Source organism: Talpa europaea (genome assembly GCF_964194135.1).
Source record: "Talpa europaea genome assembly, chromosome: 7".
Lineage (NCBI taxonomy): Eukaryota > Metazoa > Chordata > Mammalia > Eulipotyphla > Talpidae > Talpa > Talpa europaea.
The window spans coordinates 112,543,001-112,568,990 of NC_140074.1; positions in this window are offsets into that span (position 1 = coordinate 112,543,001).

The following is a 25,990-nucleotide window of genomic DNA, read 5'->3' on the forward strand; positions in this document are numbered from 1 at the left end:
TTTTATGCCCTGTAATTGGACTTCCTGGGTTCAAATTCCAGTTCTTCAACCTACTAGCTGTGGAACTTTAGGTAAATTACATTTCCTCATGTCTAATAATAGAGGAGTACTAAAAATCATTACAGTATATGGTCACTGGAATAATAATAATAATAAAGCCTATCTCGTTGTTGCCAGGATAAATTGTAATAGTAGGTAAAGCATTTGGTGTAATAAGTACCTCATAACCACATCTCTTGTCACCTCTTATTATTGTTAATGTATACAGTGGGACAAAGAAAGGGAAGATATGGCTCTAGAAAACATAAAAAGTGAATATAAAAACTTAATAGGGAATAATATCAAACAAATATTTAGAATATGTATCTAATAAACTTTATGAAAATCCAGTTTTTGGAGAGTATAATTTCTGGTGGATTTATTGGTAATAAATTCTTTAAGTTCCTTTTTTTGGAAACCATTTCTTTCTTTTTTTAAAAAACATTTTTATTTTGCCTCCATTTCCCGGAATATTTTCACTGCATACAGAACTCCAGGTTGAAAATCTTACCCTTTTAGACCTTAAGTATATCATCCTGTTATTTTCTGACCTTCATGGATTGTGATACAAAGTTAACTGTCCTTTTTATTACTGCATATCCCTAGTATGCAGTGCATTCCCCCCTCAATGGAGTTGTTTTAAAGATCACTATCTTTGTTTTTCATTACCCTCTGATGAACATAGGTTTGATTTTCATTGTATTTGTCCTGATTGGTGTTCACTGGTATTTCTGGATTTTTGAGATTTGTTTTTGATGAAATTTACATAAAGTTGGCCAATTTTTCCCCCTCCCCACTCCCTCCCTTTCTTTATAAGATTTCAATTACATGAATGTTGGAGTGCTTGATATTGTTTCAGATGTAACTGAAGCTTTTTTTGTTGGGGATTTTCTTTTCAATCTTGTTTCTCTCTCTGTTTCAGATTAGATGATTTTCATTTACCTGTCTTTAAATTCACTGTCTTTTTGTGTATAATTTCCTATTACTCTTATCCATTAATTTTTATTGTTATTTTTGTGATACCATTGGTAAAGAGTATTGTGTGTGATTTAGAGGTAAAGGCTCACGCCCTTCTGATGTGTGTTGTCACACCTCATGCACCACTAAGGCACTGAAAGTCCTCCACCGCAGTCCATTGTGCCTTCCCCCCACTTTGCTCTCTGCCTTCTCCCTGTGGTAGCTCCCCTTCTGGTAACTTCATTTCTACAATCAGATTTCTAGGGTTTGTCGTTGGTTTGGTTTTATCTGACCCTGTGTTTTGTTTCTCTGTATTCCTCATATAGGTGATACCATCCAGTATTTTTCTTTGTTCTGATTTATTTTGCTTAGCATAATCTCCTACAGTTCCATCTATGTTGTTGTAAAAGACAAGATTTCATCTTTTTAAAAAATAGCTGAGTAGTATTCCATTGTGAATACATATCACATATTCCTGATACATTCATCTATCTTTGCTCGCTTAGGTTATTTCTATAGCTTGGCTATTGTAAATAGTGCTGTGATGAACATAGTAGTGCATACATCCTTTCAATTTATCTTTTACTGTAAATGGTTTTAAATTTTTAATCTTTGTTATTTAAAAATTTTGTCTGAAAATAGCAACATCTGGTTTATTTCTTGAGTATGTTTCTGTTGAGTGATTTTTCTTTTGAACATTTGTTATATTCTCCCCTTGCCCTGTATCTCACTCCCCCAACCAAAAAAAAAAAAAAAAAGAAAAAGAAAAAAAGAAGCACACACACAATGGTATTTTTTTTCACTGATTAGTGGATATGTTTAGGGACACCTTTGTAGAGTCTGGATTTTTGTATCTTTCATTGGTGTATGCTAAAGTGTTATTTTAGTAGGAAGTTAAAATACTGACTTAGAACCTTGACCTTGTGAAGGTTTAGTTTTCTGATTTGCAAGACCAAGTCTCTTTCTTTCTTACCTTTAATACTGGGGAAAATCATTCAGTCCTGGAATAGTGTCTTTATCCCTACAGTAGGGGTTCTTTTAGGTATCCATGAAAACTTGGATATTTTTCTTCATTGCTTGGTTCTTTTAGGTTTCCAGCTATTGCTTTTATTCTGGAATCCTTGTCATCTCTTCCATACATATGCATTTCACAGATCAACCAAGCATTGGCAATTCATATGCCAAGTTGAGTTCCTTTGTATTTAAAAAAAGTAGTTTATAAAATTGAAGTGACACTTCATTACAAGATAATATGCTTCCGGGGTGCATCATTTCTATGGATTTCTACTTTATCTGCAATTTCCCCCTTCAATTTTTACTCTTGTTGATTCCATAGGTCAAAAAATAATGCAAAATTATTCACACCTTGCTTCTTGTGTTTTAGCCACTGCATGTCTATAGCTTCATGGAACTAGCTATATAAACATGAATCTCACTAGCTATATAATCATGAATGGAAGAATAGGCATGCCTGAATTTCAGCTATATAAACATGAGATTTTTTGAACAGCACAGTCCCTTATTTTCTTCTTGATTTTGGTTGCTTTGCTATATCTTCAAAAAGATTTTTTTATAATTTTGTACAGTGTCTAATTGTTATTATTGGAAACATTATGGTAAAGCATTACTTATTGTCCAGAAGATTCAGAGTTGGAATCATTTAGATTAAAAAAAAGAAAGTTCACTGTGAAATGTATAAGACAGTTAGACTTCTGAGGAACTGACTGAAATATAAAACACAACAACTATTTTAAGGAAAAAATGCAATACTGCCATGGTTACTGAGTTAACACTGATCTGCTCATAGAGAAAAACAGCAACCTTTTCATCAAAACAGAAACATAATTACTAAACTCAGGAAGGTTAGAAAATGGCCTGTGAAAGTAGCATAGCAGAAATCCAAGCAAATAATTTTGTTAGTATTCAGATTTATAGGAAATAGTCAAGATTTTATTATTTTAGAGCCCAGAATCACTTAGCTTAATCCTGGCTTGGCCTTTTATTTGCTTGTTCATTTTTCACTTTTGCAGTGAAAAAGTGTTATTTATGTATTTTTTGATTGATAATTTGGTTATTGGGACATAAAAACTTGATTATTGGGAGGCAAGGATTTTATGAACCTGTCTCATTTCCCATCACTATGTGAATAAGGTCACATTCTTTTTAAGAAGTTAAAAATATGTATCAAGAATCTTACAGCTGTTCATAGTCTTTTTTTGTCAGTAGTTGTAATATACAAAAAGCCCACACAAATTGATATGAAAAATAATAAAATTTGAATGGAAGAATAGGCATGCCTGAATCAGACAATTAGTAGAAGAAATTCATATATGTTAAACTTCAAAAAATGTTTCAACTCATCAAAAATCAGACCAATTCAAAATCAAAGTAAATATATAATATCCAGTTATTTGACAATTTCCCTAACACCACTTTAACAAATAGGATAATACTTAATCTTTGCAAAGATACATTTCAAATACATTTTCAAGTACTGCTGAGAAAACTATAACTTGACAAATCTTTTTTGAAAAGCTATTTATTTATTTGTTTATGAGACTTCCAAACCTTGAAATATTCATGAATTTTGACCCAGTAATTCTCTTTGTAATGTTCTATTTGGAAAAAAAATAATAACTTAGAAAAGGTGTATTTATTTGAATGCTAAGAAACTTTTATTTAATGCTAGTGAGTGATACACTTGCTGAAATATTGAGAGATGAGGGTTATTGCTATCTGCAATCAATGCTGGGGTGGGTGGTGGAGAACACAGTGGACTATGGTGAGGGAGGACTATGGATGTTTTGGTGGTGGGAGTGCTGTGGAGACTACACTGAAGCTGGGAATCCTGTGTTAAACACTAGCAAGGATGTAAAACAATGGTACTTCAACAACAATAAATACATTTAAAAAATGCATCAAATTTATTGATTGATATAGGGAATAAATAAATGGAAGGATATGTAATCAACTAAATATAGCCAAAACTAATTAATGTTTGTTATAAATCTATGTGGTTGGTATATTGCTCACAGAACAATTCTTTTAACTTTTCTGTAATTTTGAAAGTTTTCAAAATAAAATGCCTAGCAAGAAAAAAGAAAATAATATAATTAATAATTATTAATAAATGATAAATACATACATTAATCAAAACAATTAGCTAATGAATAGTTAATAACAAATAATATTCAAAAATAGTCTAATGTATGTTAATTATAGTGCCTACAACTGAGAGGTTAATGAGCCAGTTATTCAAATAATGTTTTAAATGAGTTTTTAGCAAAGGAGGTTTAATGACTGTAATATTAAAAAATAGAGATTTCAGTGTACCCCAGTTAAAAAAAGAAAGTATGTATATTTTATGATTGGAAAAAGCTAACCAGAGAAATGTCCCAACATTTCAATATTTTAAAATAATTTTGGGTGCTAGTATTATGGATGCTTACCTTCTTTGTGCCGTTTTCTGAATTCCAAATTCTCTGTAGAACATGTATATTAATTTTTTATAATTAATTTTTAACTTAGGTAATATTGGGGTACCCCATCAGGTATTAACCACCATAGTGCACCAACCACCAGCTCACCCATATTCTACCACTGTAGACCACTGTGCATCTTTTCTTTATTTCCTTCTTCTTACCCCTCCCCCTGCCTTGGTGCACTGAGATTATGCTTTTATCATCATTTCTTTCTTCCACATTTTCCTATATACCATCTAGGACAAAGGGCTAATCTTTTTGATAAACCCAGACCAGAGTCCTGATTCTGAACCTTTCTCTAACAGCTATAGGCCTGTTATTCTCAGATGGGAAGCCCTAGTTCTACCTACCTGTTTGGACTTATCTGCTTTGGATTCCTCCCTGTTCTGTGCTGTCTACTTGTGGGCAAGCTCATTCATGATACTAACTTTTGACCTGAATCAAGACTGTGGAGTCTATAAAGAATGTTTGTCAGCTAGACCATAGCTCCCATGCTAATTTATTTCTGATTTCTTTGAACAAATATTTAATCAAACTGCTTCTATATGCCAGAAGCATGGAATAGAGAGATGACACTACTGTGAAATCCTGATATTAGCACTGATTACTCACTGTCAGAATAAATATCTATTAACACTTGAATGGGACGAGGGAGTCTCTGAAGGAAGGGATGTATGTGTGGATAGGTAGGTTGGCTGTTTTATCACAACTAAACACTGGGAGTCTTAGCCAAATAGTTGGCTTTGACCTGATGCTCAACATCTCAATTGCTTCCCCCATGAAACCAGAGGACCCTCCTTCCCAGGCTGCCGCAGTGTCACTTTCTAAAGGCTGGGAAAAGTCATTAAGCATAGCTGACATGTTCCCAAGGCATTGGTTACCTGCAGAAAGCAAGGGTGGAGGCAAATTGCTTCTCACTTTTATGCTATGCTGACCTGTAAACTTAGAGGCAGGTGGTATTTCATTAACTGTGATTTTGCTGGGTATTAATCTGGACAGTTCATTCAGACAAATCTGCCTATCAAAGTGGCACCTGAAGTTTTATTTATTTATTTCTTAAATATTTTTTGTTAGAAAGAAAATTAGAAGTGAAAAATGGCAATTAAAAAAGGTTGATAAGAATTAGCAAAAAAGAAAAAAAAAGGAGAAAAATGGAACTGGCAAGAAATTGGTTGGGGCAAACCATTTATCTAGAATTCACAGTTAGTTGTGGTCATTCCTTTGCCCTGGGAAGGGATGAGGTGCCCCTTTCTCTTTCCTTTTGTTTCTCTCTTGTGATGCCTATGAAGGAAGGTTATCCTGTTCCACTATTTTAATATACTGGAGTTTCTGAATTTTACCCACACTGGTGCCATTTTCTTGGAGTTGAAACATTTGAGCAGTAGGGTCTGAATTCTCACAGCATCTGGCTTTATCACCAGTGCAGGAATCCAGGAACAAATGTATTGCTCTCCATCCCTGAACTAGAAGAGGAGCCTTTGGTAACTATGCTAGAGAAGTTTTAAGAAGACTAAGAAATTGTGATTTTCAAAATTTACTTAACTCTGGAGCCCTTTGTTAATATTAAAGTTTATGAGAGCTTGGTGGGAATGAATGGAAACTTCATGACTCATTTTTTTTCACTTGAATGTTGGCCCTTTAAATAGATTCTTGAACCAATGCTTTAAGCTATTTGAATATGCTACATATAACTCATGTTATGGAAAATTTTGAAAGTTCAAAAAAGATAAAGAAAAAAGAACTGATATCATGCAACAACTACCTTTAGCATGGCACATATCAATATTTATGCCTATATGCTTATTTTTGCTTTTAGAGTTTGAAAGCAGTGATTACTTAATTTTGTAGCCCAACTTTTATTGGAATTTTAATAGGAATGATGTGTTATTTGAAGACACTTTATTTAATGCTGCATCTGACAGGTCTGTCTTCCCTCCTCCCCAAATTTTATCTGTTATGAATGATATTATGATATATGTCTGTGTATTGGTGCCAAAGATAGCTGACAGATTTTAAGGGAATATATGAACTCTCTTACTAAGAACATCTCATGAAAAGGAAAGAGTATATAGATATACATGAGATATTCATGAGTATATCTATATACCTAAATGGTTCCATGGAGAGATGTGAGGGAATATGGGTCTCTCCTCATTCCTGACAAGATATAGAATACAAGCTTGTTAGATCTAGTGGGGTACTAGAAAGTGAGACAGTTGAGTAGGAAGGAAGTGCCCTTGACTCACTGCTGGCTTCTCAGCCTCTTCCTTTCTTTTCCACAGGGTGGGTAATTAATAAATCTGACTGTGTGGATCAGGTATTAGCAAACTTCTATATTAGCAAATTTACCTTCTGTAAATTTCAGGAGATAAATATTTTAGGTTTTTTACTCCATATAGTCTTCATGGCAGCTATTCAACTCTCTGCTATCATGGCATGTAAGTGGGCATAGATAATATGTAAGCAAATGGGTGTAGCTGTCTTCAAATAAAACTTTATTTACAATATCAGATGGTAGGTTAGATTTGGCATGCAGGTTGTAGTTTTCTGACCCTTGACTTTAAGCCCAAAATATTGATTGTGTGAGGTTCACCAGTGGGCAGGGCCACTGTGTTTTAAAAAGCCTTACTCATAAATGCGTATTGCTTAAACTGGCCTCTTCCCCAGACCTTGAAACTAGTGAATTGAGAAGGGTCAGCTAATAGGGTCGGCGATCTTCCTCCTTCTCTTTCCACTTGTATATTGGTCATAACTCTGAGCCATAGGGTATACAAGTTGGATCTAGGCGTGCTTAAGAGGATAAGTTGATCCTGCATAAGCCTTGAAGCAAAGTTGTGTGTTAAAACCCAGCATTATCATAACTTTTCTCTAAACAATGTTGGGTAAAGCTCAGCTAAAAACAAAGAGGCATTTTATGAATCACGTACTATAATTTCTTCTATATTGAGCTCCTTTGGTAATCTTGCTTGGTAAGAAGGTTTTAGGGTATCATTTGGGAATTCTGGGGTCCTCTGGTTAGATACCATCCAAAATCCACTCCATAGTTTTCAGAGAAGTAATACCTTTTCTGCATACACTGTTAACATGACATTTCAGCACAATGGACTACACATTCTTCCCTGTTTAAAAATAAAAAAATGTCACTTGAGTGTCCATTGACATGTGATTGTTGTTCAGAGCAAAGCATTTAGAGATGGCAGGAGGCCAGATGGGCTAATCTGATTGCAAGTGGAGCAGGGGCTTCTGACCTGTCCCATGGGATCTTCTCTGAGGAAACTCTAATGAAAAATAGATTAGATTTTTTACCAAGTGGAGCTTCGGGTGTCAATGCGTAAATTGTACCATTTCCCATCCTCATTACAATTACTGTCATAAAAATTGATTCACATTGTGCTGTGCCTTTTTGGTCCTTATTGCAATTGCCAGGAGAAAAAAAAGGCCTTGGAGTGAATTATCTGCATAAGCCCTGGGAAGCCACTGGTCCCTGTAGGTGGAAGTTTTATTTTCTTTCTTAGACAATCTGTAGGTGGAGATGCTTTATGAAAACTCATGTTCTCAGCTGGGAAAAATCTGGCATGGGATATGGAAGAGTGAGAACCTGTTCAAGGAGATAGAAAGTAGGAATAGTAGCAGAAACTGGAGGCATAATTTATATATACAAATTATACAGAGATTATTCTGGAGAAACATTTTATTTTTTTTAATTTAAATTTTATTTTTATATTCCCCATACAATTACAACTCCTTTATTTTGACCCCGATCTCTCCTTTCCCCACCCCTACACCCCCATACAGTGTCTCTGGTTCATAGTTGTTTGTTGATTTTCATATTTTCTTTCTTATAGTTATTCTTTTTCCTGGTCCCTTCTTTACGTTTTCTAGATTCCTGCTATGAGTGAGACCATCCAGTATTTTTCTTTTTCTTTCTGGCTTATTTCGCTGAGCATGATCCCTTCCAGCTCCATCCATGTTGCTGCAAATTGCATGTGTTTATCTTTTTTGAATGCTGAGTAATATTCTATGGTGTATATGTACCACATCTTCTTGATCCAGTCATCTATTTTTGGACATTTGGGTTGTTTCCAAAGCTTAGCTATTGTAAATAGTGCTGCTATAAACATAGGGGTGCAGGTGCTCTTTGGAATTGATGTTTCTGTATCCTTTGGGTAAATACCTAGGAGTGGAATTGCTGGATCATATGGAAGTTCTATGTTTAGGGTCAGGAAATCTCCACACAGCTCTCCACAGTGGTTGGACCAGTTTGCACTCCCACCAAAAGTGCAGGAGAGTTCCTTTTTGGAGAAACATTTTATAAGGAAAGATGGTAAATATTAATGATATCCAAGGGAGCAAAAACCAAAATGAGGAACAGCTTCTGTAGTTGAAAGCTGAAGATTTTAAGACAAGACTTTAATATGAAGTGATTTGAATAATTGTACCTCCAACAGGGTAATTTCAAAATGGATGAATATTGGGAGGGATGTGGAGACTTCTAGATCATTCCCTGCATTGCACAGAAGGGGATAGTGTCACTGGAAGTGCCCTTCTTGCTCTGTTTCAGCCACTATCCTCATTCCACAATCCACCATTCTTCTGACTAATTACCTAGAATAGGTTTATCTGTTTTTGAGCTTTTTGTAAATAAGATCTTTGTGTCTGGCTTCATTTACTCTTATGCTTGTCACAGGTTCTTGGTTGCATGTAGCAATATTTCTTTGCTTCTCATTACTGTTTAGTATCTGTAACTGTGCCACATGCATTTATGCATTCTACTGTTGATAGGCATTTGTTTAAATTCTGTTTTTTAGCAGGTACAAACTGTTACAATGAACATTCCCTTGCATGCCTTTTATTTGTGAACATATGATGCATTTTTATTGGGTGTGTACGTATAATGGAGTTGCTGTGTTACCACAGTGCATTCATATCTTCAATTTCAGTACATAATAAACAATTCTCCAAAGCGATAATGTTAATTTATTCTCCCGGTAACAGGTCTATACGAATCCCAAACACTCTACTTTCACATCAACTGCTAGGACTTACTCTATAGAAGAAGTGCTTCTCTGAATCATGGGAAAATCATTGTGAAAGTTTATTCTCCCATTGGTGCTCCTTGTGCTGTCTGCCCCCTATCCAGAGCATTCTCCAATTCCTTAAATCCCTCCCTCTTCTCATTCTGCACTGTCTTCTCTGGGCTTTTTATTGGAGACATTCATTAGGGCTGTGCTGTGCTGCCTTTCCTCATGAGTATGTGCCTTTGTGAAGAGAACCACCTCAACAAGGCCTAATGGGAACAAGAAAAATGAATCACTAGGATTTTCAGCACAAAAACTGTGTGTGTGTTATACATATGATAAATACATATATATGTATTGTATATTAACTATGTATTTAAGACTAATTTTTAGAGAAGTTTAGGTTCACAGTCAGGTTGAGAGGAAGGCACAGAACTACCCCACATATGCATCTTCTCTGCCATTATTAACATTCTCTGCTTAAGTGGTACATTTGTTAACAATTGGCGAGTCCTTGTAGACAAATCATTATCACCCATAGTATATAGTATATTTTAGGGTTTATGCTTGTGTTGAATAGTCTGTTGGTTTGGACAAATGCATAATGACACATCTCTGCCATCATAGCATCATACTGGGTTGTCTGTCTTCTGTCTTTTCATCCTTCTTTGTTTCTCTCCCCCCAACCCCCCAACACCTGGCAACTACTGATCTCCATAGTTTTGCCCTTTCCAGAATATCATATCATTGGAATCGTATAGTATATAGCTTCTTCAGATTGCCTTATTTTGTTCAGTAACATTTTAAGATTTCTCTATGTCCTTTGATGACTTGATAGCTCATTTCCTTTTAGTGCTGAATAATACTCCAATATCTGTATGTACCAGAGTTTACCCATTTACTGATTGAAGGATTTCTTGGTTGCAATTATGAATAAAGCTACTATACATATCTTTGTACAGATTTTTATGTGGACGTACATTTTCAACTCTTCTGGGTAAATGCCAGGGGAGCACCATTGCCATATTGTATGCTAAGTCTATCTGTGTGACTTTGACAGCCCTGTTCAGGGCCTGCTCCCCTCATGTTACCTTCCTGGCTGACCTGATTTTAAACCAGATCTTCCCACTCAGATATTCTTACAATCCTTTAAAAGCAACGAATCTAATATTGATAACATCTTCATTTCCTCAACCTTACTTCTACCCTGTCAAGCTAGCTCAACTTCTGAATTCTTTCTTTGGTTTTTAAATCCACCCATTCTCCCATCACTCTCTGACTTAGCATCTTAGAAGAGACTCTCATCTCACTCCCTCCTCTCCCTTTTCCTTCATGTACAACCAGGGACCAAGCTCTGTAAATTCTTTCATCCCACGGTCTCTTTTTTAGAGTTCCTCCTTTCCACCACCACTATCCTAATTCAGTAGCTCATTTCTGTTTAAACTATTACGATAACCCTACCCCTTATTTCTAAGCTTCTAATTATTTTTCTAATCCAATCTAGTTTGTAAACTCCTGTTTGTTAAATAATTATTCATAAAGTATTACTTTGATTACACTATTCTTCTGCTGAAAATGTATTAGGTTCCCACCCCCTCATGATTAAGGGCTTAAACTCACTCATTATCTTGTCAATCAAGTTCGTCTATATTCTGGTTACTACCTTCCTTTCTTTATTGGTTTCCCTGCCTCCCTTGATATACTTTGTGACTTCCTGCCTTTGTGTTTACCTCCTCATTCCCTTGTCTTGGAATAGTTTCCCCTCTCTGTGCTCCTCTCATCTTAGGAATCTTAGTTATTCCTCAAAACTATAGGAACAGAGATGTCTTTCCTAATTGTGTGCTGATCATGATGTGTGCAAATTGTCTCACCCTCAAACTAAAGTGCAATTTGTCTAATTGGAGCTCTCCAAAACTTGCCTAATTATAAAAATCATCTGTATTTTGTAAAGCTTCACCAGTTCTTAGCTGACAAACTTATTTAATTGTAATCTCTATTAAATATCAGGTATGTAAAATATTGTATAAAGCACATTGGTGTTCATTTTCACGTTAATTTTTTTTTCTTTTTTGGTGTATAGTATATTTTCTCTATGTTACAAGATTGTTTAGGGCTTAAGGCAGCCTTATCTCTGTGTGCCTTACATACCTCAGCACAGTTATTTGTACAGAGTAGGTGTTTAATGCCTGTAGATTGAGCAAAGACAGTAATAGAATTCTCCAGACAACTACAACAATTATTTAAAAAAAAATTGTCAAAGTATTCCATCCAGACCCTATCTGTTCTTGACCTTGCCTTCTGCCTTTTATCACTCTTTTTTGGCTGTCAGGTCTGTATTTCCTGAATTGGTCCCACATCATAACATCTTCCAGGAACCTGGGAAAACAATTAATCCCATATCAGTATTTCTTATTTCTGGAAAAATCTGTGTCCGGATCAATTCAGGCACACCACTTTTGATGGAGGAAGGGAAATGTTATTCACTCTTAACAGAATTATACAACCCAGGGTATATGTTAATGATGACTAAAATGATCTTCCTCATGTGTGTGAAGACAGAAAGATATCAAATTGTCCTGAATGATTTGTTCTTACAATTGCTCATGGTGATTTATTCAACTCCAAGTCTCTTCTCAGTTTTTCCAAAGAAAGATAAGGCCAAATTACCTGCTGGTGTCTAATTTTTCAGTATCATTACTTAAGAGAACACTTTGGGGCAGTTTTCTGCGATGATGTTATTATGGTGCATTCACCATTTAACAATGGTGAGATGATTGTCATTTAGGGGACCCATCCTAACTGCACAATGGATTCTGATGAGGATAAGACTGAAATTGTTGCTGATTAGAGCAACACACTGTGGTTGGCTGCTAGTGCCCCACATCTCCTTAGAAAAGGTGGCACCTGTAAAAATCAATAATGCATGAGTTGAGAAAGCTCTGAGATAGCATTTCTGTTAAGTCCAGAAGGGACGACAGAAGCAAACTTTCTCAGTCTCCAAGTTTCTCCTTTGATTCCTATCAAAGCGTTTCTATAGAGCACCTGTGTTGTGCTTTTCACAGCTGTTGTGGATTAGATAAGAGAACTCTAAGTCATTATTCCTACCCACAAGTAGTTTATACTCTCATTGGGTGAGACAAGACATTTAAACATAAATAATTAAGGGCAATGCAAGGCAGTATGTGGGCAGGTTGCAAATATATAGAGAATGTGATCAGATTGAAGAGAGAGATAGAAGTGTGCCATCCTTAAGAAGGATTGGATTTACGGCTGGTCCTGATTTTATGTGACAGTAAAATGAAATAAGTGAAAAAAAATGACCGTTGATAGAGCTGTGTAGGGTAAGGAAAAATGTCAGGCTTTTCTGCCCTGCCCACATCAGGATAGATGACGGAACCCTGCGGTTCTGAATGCATGCCTGATGGTGGGCACCTGGACTAGGGTGTGGGCATAGGTAGATGGGATTCACCTGGGCTAAGACCGTGCTTTTTAAGGGCGGCATCACGGGGACGCCAGCAGAAGCCAAAAGAGAAGCCGAGAAAGAGGCAGCAGAAGCTCAGAAGCAGAACCACGAGAGAGAAGAGCAGCAGAGATCACCAGAGAGCCCAGACAGAGTGAAGACTTGCTGGGGGCTGGGAGGCCTGCCAGCCTCCCGGCCCCCCCAGCATCCCTGCCTGCTGTGTACCCAGTAAACTCCAATAAAAGCCTGAAAACCCGCTGAGGGCTCTAGGACTCTGACTCCTCCTTTACCCAGTCTGCTGGATCAGAAAACCTGCTCCGTGTCCTGACCTGCCCTTACAAGCTGTTTATAGTTTTCATCTTTGAGTGCTTAGTAGGAAATTTAAGTATTTTAAGTTTGGGTAATTCTTATTCTATTTTATATCCATTTATGCCTGAAGGTGGCAGAACATAAACAACCTCATTTTAATAGTGGTATCCATTTTGCATTGTCAAAATGATTTTATTTACAACTGGATATTAATTATCTTTATCAGTGGCAGCCTTTGAACCATTCATTTGTGGTCTTTGCATTATGGTGTTTTCCTGCTGTCTCTCATTGTGAGGGCACTTCTCTTTCTGCAGTGATCTATGATGTTCAAGAAAGGATTTTTAAATTGACAGGCTGAGAGATACCAGCACCCGAGAGAGTTTATTAAACCCATAGCCAATGAACTTGGCTCAGCCAATGCCTTTAAAAGAATGAGTGTCTGAAAAGCTGCAGGGCACTGTATCGTTTTAGCACTGAAAAATGAGACAGAGATTTTGAACAGTGTGAAGTGGACATTCTGTTCTATAGTCGAAAGTGTGTATGAGAGGAAGAGATTATGCCAGTGGAGGAATGGTGAAGAAAATACAAACGGGGACAAATTTATGTAAGTGGCAGATTTCCAGGAGTCTGTTCTTTTCTGAAGGGTCAGGGCAAGAGAGAAGATTTCTTCTGGATGGAAGCCAGATGTTCTACAAAGGGAGATTTTTACTCTTTCTTTATTTTCCTATTTTGAAGGGGAAAAAAATGAAGCTTTAAATGAAACAGAATATGCCCAGAATTATTTAGACACTCACTTGTCTGTAGGCATGGGCTGGAACAGATGGTTCCTGGAGACCCTGTCCAGTTGCTGGTTTGAAAGTCTCTATCTCCCAGGAAAGCAGTTTGTGTTTAATCTAAACATGGTTAAAATACAGACTCTGTTGGACATTAAGAGCTCAAATAATAATGCAGTGAATTGTCAGAGAGTAGATACAAATCTATTCTCCAGTATGTTACCTGGAGTCTATCCCCCGATTCCTGCTTCCATCTGGCTATTCATTCTCACTTACTGAGCAACTCTAAGTGACAGGAGACCAGATGCAAGGAAACATTAGATACACCCCTGATCTCAAGGAGCTTTGGGTGCAATGGGGTAAACAGTAAATCATCAAATGTAATTTGTGGTGGAAACACAGACTTGGAGGTCAGATAGTGATTCCAGAATCAAGTTGCGCTTTGATGCCTTCTAAGACTTTGCTAAGTAAAATGTAGGAAGGTCAACAGATTATGTATTTACAAGACTTAAATTGTAAAACTAATTCATGTGATACTGGAGTGATTTTTCTTTGTAAATTGTACTGAATTATGATGTACAAATATTATTAACTCATAATGGTAATAATAATAAACTCAAAGAAAAAATGACTTATGAAAAAAAATGGTTCATTTAGCCATCTTTGGTTTGGCTCTGTCATGTATATTTGCAACTTTTTTCCTGTTATAAGCCAAACTCTGATCAAAATGCCACTGTATTCCAGTGTTCTGGTCATTTTCAAGAGACTTAGAAAGACTGAACATAATCTCAGCTGATATTTATGTTCTCATATGGTTAGTTGGTTCATTTTTGTTTACCTTTTGGGGGTGGGGAGTAGGGCGTTTTGAATTATTAAATAACAGTGGTCTCCAGAAAAAGCCATATGAGAGAAGATGTTATTGTGGGTTTTTAGCACATATTCCACCAGCTGCAAATGTATAGCAAGACTTCCTAAATGGGCACAGTCTTAATGCTCTCCTTCCTCCTTCCATAGTGTTGATCTCTGGTGGATCACACAAAGAAGTATGTGTGAAGGTCCTTCATAGACTGCACACTTAAAGCTTTTTCCTTTGGGAGTTAGGAATACCAAAAACCCTCTTGGAAAAGTCTGACTTTTTTAACTATCCTGTGCTGTGCTTGATTTTCAGTTTTCTACCTTCTTACTTTTAATCCATCTTTCATATAAAATTAACTTAACATCAACTGTTCAGTCCTTGCATTCTACCTTCACTTCTGAGAATCCTCCTATGTAAACTATTCGGAGATTTCTCTTGCTGCCATGCAATTCATTGGAAAGGTATTTGGTTTGCTCCTTTTACCTAGGTTTATTATTGTTAAGACTCAGTGTGATTCATGGGAGAGTCTGGGGGTGGAATTACTAGAGGCAAAATGTTAGTAAGTGTAAAACCTGCATGAGATTAGCATCATTCAAACTCAGATCTAACAACACTTCAGGAGCATATAAGGTGATGGTGCTAACTCCAGGTCCTTCATGGGAATTAGAAAGTTTTTAAGCCTGGCAGCAAGCTTAGAGTGAATATACTTTAGCCACATATCTTCCTCCAGTTGTGAACAAGAAGCTGAAATAAATGTTAGGCTCACCCTGTGACTCTGGTCTCTAGCTGAGAGTTTTCCCATGGCTCTCACCTCTGCTCTCTGGTGATAAAAATTTCAATACCCCAGGTGCTTTCTTGTTTTCCTCATAGTCAGGTGCGGGATTTATCAAGCCCATTTTGAAAGTATTGCTTTTGGTTCACATTGTTCCATTTAGGGTTTCATCCCAGTAGACAGGAAAAAGGACATTGTACTCTTTCTATATCATAACCTTGAAAAACCTGTTTGGATTTAGCTCTTACGGGGTGGTGGATGACTGTTAATGTCAATTTATGGAGCATAAGAGTTAAGTACATAGATGCGGGACAGAATTTAGAAAACCAGTGTTCTATTTCTCCTTTCTCTACCATTTTGGCTATGAAATTATCAGCACTTCACTTAATGTTTCAGGATCTTAATTTACTTTTCTGCAAAATGGAATTACAGCTATCTACTTCTTAGGATTGCCATATGGTTTAAAATAATTTGTGGATATGAAAGTTCATGTCTGCAACATTTTATACAAATACATTAATATGATTATTTAACTGCATGCTTCAGAGCACTCCAACATTGCTGCCTCCTATAGGTGGTTGGATCAAGTCTTAGATAAGTCATATTTAATTCCAGCATCGTTTGGTAGCTCCATAGGAAGTATCAGGGGTCCTCTTTAAAATTTCTTAATTCTGACCATCGGGTATCAACTTCCTTGTTGAAATCATAGTCACAAGTGAACTGTAATCTTCAAGGGCTTTGACTCTGGAAATAAGCAATGGCAGGGCAAGTCATTTATTTATTAAAATTTTTTAAAAAGATTTATTTATTTATGCATACAAGAATGGGGGTACAGGCCAGAGGTGTGGGAGGTGAGAGAATTCACCAGAGACAGAGTTGGGAACAGAACAGGCAGATCTACTGAAATACACTGCTGAGGGGTGCACTGGGCGAGTCAGGAGAGGTCTGCTGCACCTTATGGGTAATTCCCTGGCTGTGGATCGAACTTGTGCTGCAGAGGCTACAGTTATCTTATAGGTTGCGTCTCAACCCCTTGTGCCACCAGGGAGGCCAGGGCAAGTCATTTATATGAAGTAATTAGGAGAGGTCACAAGGAAACTGAGGTACATTAAATGCTATAAGACTTAGTGTTTAGAGCCTTAAAATAAATGGTGTTTATTCCGAATGTTCATTTTGAAGCAGAATTTTTGTGATTTCCCCCTCCCCTGCTCCATGTCCATACTAATGTTAACAGATGTCCCACCTTCCAAAACAGAGAGGCAAGCTTGGCAGCTCTTCTCAGTTCTCAAATTTAATTATGGCTGCAAATGTGATAACAGAGCAACCTTTCCAAGTTTTAATTGGATCTGCATTTGGCACAAGCAACCTTCGTTTCCCACCATATGGGTCACGGCTGAGCAAGGTGGTGTCTTGTGCCCTTGCTGTGAGTTAGTCAGTGCTTGATTATCTGCAGAGGAATCAGCAATGTAGATCAGTGGTGTCTCTTTTATAACCCTAGCCAGGGATCCCCACTGAATGTGTGACTGGGCTGCCTCCCCACACTGTCATTTGGTTTAGTCTTGGGAACTGTAAACTTATATTCATATTTACTTAGAAGAGCACTGACTATGAGTTTGATACCAACTTATTCATCATTCCTTGCCATTAGCTAATTCATTCCAAATGTGTTATTCGCGCAGTCTTAGCTGTGGATTGCATTTTATGGTATGTAGATTAAGGAGAAATTTGTGATACAGACCCCAGTCCTGTAATTAGGATAGGTAAGCCTTATGGATGAAGACACCGAGATTCATCAGGGTTGAGTGACATCCAGGGTCATCTTATATGGAAGGAGTGTGATTTCAGCCTTATGTCTTAAAAGTTAGGGCTCTTGCTTCTGTAGGACACTTTCCCCAAAAGGATACCAGGGTTATTTAGATGATCCTGCTATTTTGAATTATGTATGTAGTTGCTTCTTTTTATTAATACAGGTAATGGAGAGTTTGAGCTTGAATAAACAGAAAAATATGGGGGTGTATTGGTAAAGAAGCAGGGAAATCTCAATATCATATCCATCAGCCGTATAAACATTCCTCTCTATCTCTTCCTAGAGGTATTATCCTGTCATGGTTTCAGGCAAGCTGTGTCTCAGTCCCGTGGTGGTTCATGAAGTAAAGAGCAGATGGACATAAGGCATCAATGGAGAAGAAATTAGATTCTGGGGCATAACCAGGCATAAAGATGGCTGTCATGCACTTGTAAAATTTCAATCTAACAACATATATATTGGAAACCTATTAGTTATTTGCCAGGCACTTGGTTAGACTAAAATACATGGACTTTAAGGTACTTAATGGCCACTGGAAGAAAAAGTCATAAACAGTTATGATACCCACTAACTACAAAAATCAAAGATATATTTGAAGTGCTGTCGGAACCCAGGGGTGGGGAAAGCTAATTCAGGATGGTGGTGAGTTTCAGCCCTTCCTGGCTTAATATGAGCACATATGGTAGAACTGAGAAATTTTCATAATCATGACATTAAAGAAAATCTCTTGAGTCATATGAGAATATAGTTCCAAATGAAGACAGAATGGATGTACAGAAATACTAAACCTTGCAAAACCATAACAAAACCTTTTATAATCAAATGTTTGGGGCCCTATCTGGAAGGAGTCATTTTGCTCACAGTCAGCATAAAAGTGTGATGCTAAATAAAGCAGAGAAATAGCTCTCAGGAGCAAGCAGCATGGATCGCCGGGAGATGCAGATGCAAATTAATGAAGGCTTTCTATTTAAAAACCTGCTTTGGTCACAGTTACTCTCCTAGATGTTTCTAGGGCCTGGTGACATAGCTGTGTTCCAGGCATCCATTGGTTCCAGGGAGAGTTCGGAACAATGTAGTCTGGGTCAGGCTTGGAGGGTGGATGGGATGAGGCCACTTTATAAAATGCCACATGCTGTTTCCATGCAGAGCAAGGAGGTGGCCTGTCCAGTTTGTCAAAAACTCATTTTCAGGCCACAGGCTCTTCTCGCGGCAGAATGTTTTCTGGAACCTGCCTTCTCTTTCTTGTGCCAAAGTAGGAGTATTTACCCAGATGCAAAAGATGAAAAATAACGACATTAAAAAAGATTGGAGTGCTTAAAAAATATGGATTTAATTAAGCATTCCTACCATTTGGGGACGGCGGGATTCCGATTTGGAGAGGCCCACGTAAGATCTAACTTCTGTCTTTTCATTGCCTCTGCCACAGGCTCCTGCCACGGCTCGCTCCTTGGTTTTTCTCTTGTCTAAGGGGTAGGCAACGTGGAAATGATCCTTTCCTTTTCTAACTTTTACCTGATTAAAACACACTTCTTCGGCCACCCAAAATGTGTGTGTGCGCGCGCTGTGGAACATAGCAGAAATAGTACACATTTCAGTTATTTAGTTTGCAGTAATGTGAATGTCTCCAATTCCATTTTTCTGTTGTTTCTTCCCCGTAAGTAGCTGTTATGGTGGTATAGAATACATTCTGAAGCAGTGTGGCAGTATATGATGTTCAGAAAAGAGAATGGGTCCTGGGGCAGAGATAAGTGAATTTGAATCCCATTCCTACTGTTTATTAGATGGTGAAAATGGTCTACTTCTGCTGAGATTCTATTTTTTCCCCCTGTAAGCAGAGATTATTATTTTTTAAAATTATTTTTATTGTTGTTTTACAGCACTATATAGATTTTAGGGGTCTAGGTTCACACCTTTATGAATATATATGAAAATGCAGGTTATTAGTTCTCATTTTACAGAACCATAGTCCGTTCCAAGGTCCCCCTAATGACCTCTGGACAGTAGCCTTAGGACTTGGGCACATGCTCACAAAGTCAGGGAGAAGTTTGTCATGTTATTCTGCTTTGCTTTTTGTGGAGACTCCTGATGTGGTGGCAGCTGCTCTGTTCCCACCCCATCCATAGGGCTGACATGGTAGCAGTCATCTGTGGTGCAAAGAACTCACAGGGCCTGGATTTGTAGCAGTGGAATGTGAGCTTAGGGGAAATGAAAATGGCATTCATTCTGATTCTGCCTCATAACATCTCACCACATAACATGTCTGAGGGAAGCCCAATATTTGTTTCCAGAATTTCCAGTCTCCTTTATCAGTCCATATTATGTGCCTTCTAGAATTATTTTCTCTCTTTACAGAATCTCAAAACTGGTCAGTGGAGAGACAGATGCCAAGCAATTCCCTCCCAAGTCTGTTTCTCCCCTGTATCTTTGACTCAAGTTTCACCACATTAAATTCTTCCCTCTAACTTCAACTCTATGTCATAAAATTGTCTGAATAGATGCTCAACAGTATCACAAGTCTGCCAGTTTCACAAACAACTCAGCTCTGAATCTTGCTTTTGAATATCTGAAACCCACAGAAACAGCAAAGAATACAGTCAAGCTCTCTTGGTAACCAGAAAGGTTCATAAGGTAGCATGCTGCAGTAATAATTCAGAAAGTAATAATTTTGATACTTGCCAGGTCCATTTCAATGATGGAGGAATGTAATATACTTGGTCAGTGCAAACTGAGTTTTGATAAATATATATTGGATTCACTTGAGTTATGAAAATAGAATAATAGAACTATAATTCTGTAAATCATAGGTCTTGAATTTATATAGTGTCTTTTCAAAACACTTCCAGAACTATATCCCTTTAAAAAACAATTTTAAAATATGCCTTGATTTAGGAATATCATTTATTATATCTTCATTTTACTTTGCAAGAAACAATAATAATGTTGCGTATAATAGATAATGTGTATTAGGTGTACTGAGATCAGCCACAGTATTTAGCATTTTGCAAAAGTTAACATATTTAATCTTCTTTACAACCCAGTGGGATCCATAGGTATTGATTGTTTAAATTATACAGATGAAGAAACTGAGGGTCAGAGAGGTTTAGTAGTTTGCCAAAGTCACAAGCCTGTAATGGGTGAAACTAGATTTTTTTTAACCTAGCCAACTTATTAAGTTTCTTCATCTTTCTTCTATATACTTTTATCCTTTTATGTTCTTTGATATGCTGATTGAATTATATCATAGGTGTCTGTTTAATCTTTCTTTCCCCCCTAGATGATACTCCCTGACTTCTAGAACTATGACTTAATGTAGTTCATTGTTATACCTGGCACATGGACAGAACATAAATGTCTGCTGATTGAAGAGTAAACTCATCAGTGACTCTCAGGACTATTTATTACTTTTCTCCTTTGTGTGTAGCAAAGGAGACTTTGTTAGACATTGAGAAATAGCAAAGAAATTAACACATGGATGGTCTTCTCATGTTGTTCATAACCAATTTGAGGAGAACCTCACCCAGGTGAAGTTATATGACAATCAGAAAGTGACACTAGTACAAAACATAAACTGGTATAAATGGTATGTGAGAATGTCCCAAATGAGTGACAAATAAGGGCATTAATTCAGAGAAAGGAGGTGGGCAACCCTGGGATCTACCAAGTAGCTTCAACATAGAATGAGTTCATATGCAGTGAAGTAATCAAACTGTGGCTTTCATCGATCAGGTTACCAAGTTACTAGGTGTTAGATAGAACAGTTACACCAGTGAGACCCCTGTAGATCCAGGCCAAAAACCTGCAACAGAATAAATAAGAGGATAAAAGAAAACTAAAGCTACGGATTTCCAAATGCTCAGATTATCCAAGTAGTAAACTTGCTTGATTTATAAAACTCCTGGGTCTGTAGCCAATTCACTAAATTATTCACTCACTCATTGCATTTATAATTAATGCTTACTATGGACTGACCTCAGTGTTAGTCAATGAAAGACTCTGGTTTTGAAAGAGGGAAGGAGAAACCTCTAAGTTTTAGAATAACTTTTCTGACCAGGTGGACTTTTATAGGCAACAATTTGGAATTGTTGTCCAGGAGATAAACAGTGGTTTTCAACACTCTAAATGATTCAGAGATGCAGAGTACAGGAGGTCTTTAAGAATCACCACGATTTTGTATTTGAATCCGTCAAGTTACCTACCAGACTAGCTCTGTTGACTCAGTTAGCATATTTTGAATACCTGTTATATTTAAGCATTGTGGGAATAAAATGACAAAAAGTTCCTGCACTTAAGTAGATTACAGTGTATTTAATTAGGTTTAATAGTGGGTCTGTACACCAGAAGCTGTGGGAGTACATAGATGGGGAGGATCTTTTCATGTAATAAAAGATGAAGATTTTGTAAGTTCATGAATGCCTTCGTGTAGTGTCTGTGAGGCAGTGCTCACCACTACATGAATTCTGGTCCTAGCTCTGCTAAGAGAAACAGAGCTGCTTCCTTCGCCCATTTGGACACCAGATTTTGGACATATGTTGCTTTTGACTAAAACCAGGTAATTTTCTAAAATACTTTATGAAAGTTTAGAATATATAAACCAGTTGAGTTAGCAATAACCATACATTTTAGAAGCATAGCTGCACACAAAACAAATTAAATTTTATACCATGTGATTTGTTATGTGCGTATTTTATTTATTTTAATAGTGTGATTTTGAGATTAATTTCTAACCCTCTTCATGAAGGAAAAGTTAAAGTATGGATGGTATTCCTAGTTGGCTCACTTTCTTGAAGTGTTCTTTCCAGATGGCTTCTCCTGGGTTCATGCAGCTCTTAGCTTGCACGGGTTATGCTGAATAGTCGCTTCTTGCTGCTAGAGAACATCATGATATAGGAGATTCGGAGTCTCTCAGCTGACAGCAGTGTTCACTAAAGAAGCAGAGTCCTCAGCTTTGTCTACACAGTCTGGGAAGTTCTTGTTGCCTTCAGTGTTAGCATGACATTCCTTTGTATGATGTTCTAGTTTTCTGTTTGGTCTCTTTAATGCATGACTTAATAAACTTTGAGAAAAAGTTCTCTCTCTGCAAAAAATAATTTGATGCTGGCATAACTTCTAACACTCCCTATACCCTTTAGTCTCTTGGTCCCTTTCTTTTTGCTCTGTTGCTCCTGCCATTCCCTGGCTGTGTGGTTAAGTATTGTTGCTCTAAGTGCTTCAGTCTGACATCTGTATAAGATCCTAAAAGCACAAGTTGACGTGATCTGCAGGCAGTGCTTTGGGGAGCAAGGGACTTACCAGGGATATTGAGAATGATAAATCTCTGATGTCTGACTCTCTCTATCAAGAACAGCCTGGCTCAAAGGACAGTAGGGTTATATTCATGAGATGACTTTTACCAGTATAGAAAAGGAAAAGTTATCAGGTCAACAATAGTGTGAATATTAGTGCTTGATCTACAAGGCATGGCTATGTGCATTATCTCCTTTAGTCTACACAACTCTTATCTTTCTCTTCACATGAGGCTTAGATTCAGATGTTATTATGATCCTTCTCTTCATATGAGGCTCAGATTCAAATGTTCACAGCCAGAGTTGCATCTGAATCTAAATTTTCTAGCTCTACATTAAGACTTTTCTCATGATATTTCATAGCTCCACCAGAAAAGGGTGTAGATTTTATGCCTTGTTCACACAGAAGCATATTCTGTCTTCTGTTTTTCAGACTATGGTGATGTACAGATCATTAAGTGATTCCTTAAGAAGGGTCAGACAGGCAAAGAGGGAATCTGCTTATAGGGCAAATAAAATGAAGTATGCTGTGGATGAAGGATTATGACTAAGCGATAGATCAAGATCAAAATAAAAGGAATAGGCTAAAGAAGAGGTTTCTTTTTTTTCTGTATTCTAGGAAACCATCCAACATATACCTTCTCTAACAAAAAGAGAAAAACTGCATTCTCTCATTAGAGAAGAATATTCTAAAATTTGAATATCTGTTCTTTAAAGCAGAATTTAAATATTGTCTATAGGAAATACATCTTGAGGTTGTTTAGAGGAAGCCACCTAGCAGAGTTTCTAACTAGCAAAAAACAAAAAAGTGGAGTGTGGAGAAACTACTGAGGCAGTCAGTGAATTTCCTTGATAGTGTTGAAAAGAAACCTTGTATGTGCAAGAGGTCACATTATGGGTGATAAAGGAGACTTGCTAAATTATTTTCTCCCATTAAGGTTTTTGATTCTATGAAGATGAAAAAATTTCTGTTCACTTTAAAAGAAACCTATAATATGAGAAGCAGCCAATGCCCCTTTTCTCAGTGGGACAGTATTTCTGACACACAGCTGGAGACTGACTTTTATTATCATTTAGGGAAAGCTTTTAAGAAATGACAACACGTATGGACACGAGGAACTTCCTTACTCCTGCATAAAACAAAATGATAGATGGATGTGAGTTCTCAGAACATAGTTCCTCCAATAAAAACTCTAAAATATGGGAGTTAAAATTCTTAGAATTGCTAGTGATTCCCCCATTTTAGATTTACAAGATGTTTCATGGGGGAGGATTGAGAAATGTGAGTATATTACGCTCTTCTTAATTCATTGCCTTAATTCATTGCCAATCTTATGCCTCCATTTCCATGCTTCACATTTATAAAATGCATGGTGAATTTCCTTTAGAGCGTTTTTGTGGGTTTGAATTTCTCGCTTTTCTCCTTCTTCTGTATTTCTGTAATATCTAATTTTTATTAATGACAGTTAAATTAGGAATGCTTTAAAGCAGACTAGGTTAGGAACAGACACTTAATCCACAAATCCTTGGATTTTTGTGGGAGAAAGTAAAAAAAAGGTCAAGTCAACAAAAAGTCAGGGAATGTCCCAAAGGTTTATATGGCATCTGCTAACATGGTAGCTATGATAATCCAATAACCTCCATTTCATATACATAACTTCTTTTTCTTTGGACTTTTCAGTTTGAGGTTTGATCCCCTTAGGATTTTGAGTAGTCAACCTGGCACTAAGGTCTCTAGAACAGGGATTGATAAAGTATAGACAGACAGCAGACCACGCTTGGCTCACTGCCTGCTTTTCCAATAGAATTTTGTTGGAATACAGCACGTCCTTTTGCTTAAGTGTTGTCTAAGGCTGTTTTCACAGCACAATGGTAGAATAGAGTAGCTGTAACTGCTTGAGTCAGAAAAGCCTAAAATATTTTCTGTTTCATCCTGTATAATAGTAGTTTGCTGACCTCTGATCTAGCCCATTCAGTGTAGTGTTATAGGACTGAAAATGAGATTTTTTCCTTCCTGATTCTTTCACTTATAGAAAATTTCATTTTTTTTCAATTAAATAGGTATTATTTGAAAATTTATCAGAACTGGCTATAGCCAGATTTCATTTTTTATATGCAAAAGACCATTAGGTCTGCTTAACCATCTGTTGACAGGTCATCTGGACCATGGCTCTTACTATGGAAACTTTTCAGATAATTTAGAGAGTATTGAGCTATGAAACTATTTCCTAGCAGAGAACAAAGCCTATGTAACAATTTCTGTGCTGAAGCATTAAGGACATTTGTAGTAACTCCTAAACAGAGAATCAGATTAGAAAATTTCAAACATAGGCTTTATGATAACATTTGGAGAATAGATGGGTTTCTTTGTGATTCAGTGTGGAAGAAAGATAGTAAATATACCTCTGTGTAAATGTATAGCATGATTCTTCAGTGGATGGAACCCTGGACTGGATTGTTATGATAAAGAGAATAATTTACATTACAACCTTTATACAAGCATGGAAAGGGAGAAGTCTGAGCTTTGGTCCTTGACAATTTCTGCAAAGTACTTTTCAATCAAGTCATGGATATATTCCAGGTCACCTGCTAGGGTCTGAGGCAGATATTGGCTTCACTCCTGCTGTGCTTTGCACTAGTCCCAGAAAGTAAACATTCTCATGGCAGCTGATTTTTGGTGCCAGCTTTCTGATGTTTCCCCTTTTCGCCACTGGCCTTGTGTAGAAAGGTTTTGCTTTTGCACCCACATCCTGAGGATAGCTGCAGGCTGCATCAAGATGCCTGCAGGGTTAGGGACAGGGCCACAGTCCTCAGTATTGGTTGTGCCTCAAACATCTATTTTTTTTCTAAACGTTGAACCCTGGGAAAACTAAGATGTTACTTCAGATGAGTTGCTGCATTCTCTAGAAACAAAAGAGGAAATCCTAATTCTTTTGAAGAACATTTGGGTTTGATTTAAATACCAAGAGTGAAGACAATAGCTCTTTCTTTGATTTCACTTTAATTGTGTTAAGAGGGGAAAGAAACCCTCTAAAGAAAATATCACAAAGCGAGATGACTGTAATGGTAGAAAGAGCGGTATGGAGGTAAGCAAAGGCAGCAGGAAGTATAGTTTCCTTGTTCCTGGAATCTCGTCATGTACCCTAGCTCTAGCATGTCAGGAGGGGCTGACCCTTTGGTAGGCTTAATAGAAATTTCAGGTTTGTTACTGAGTTTCAGATATTAACTTTATCCA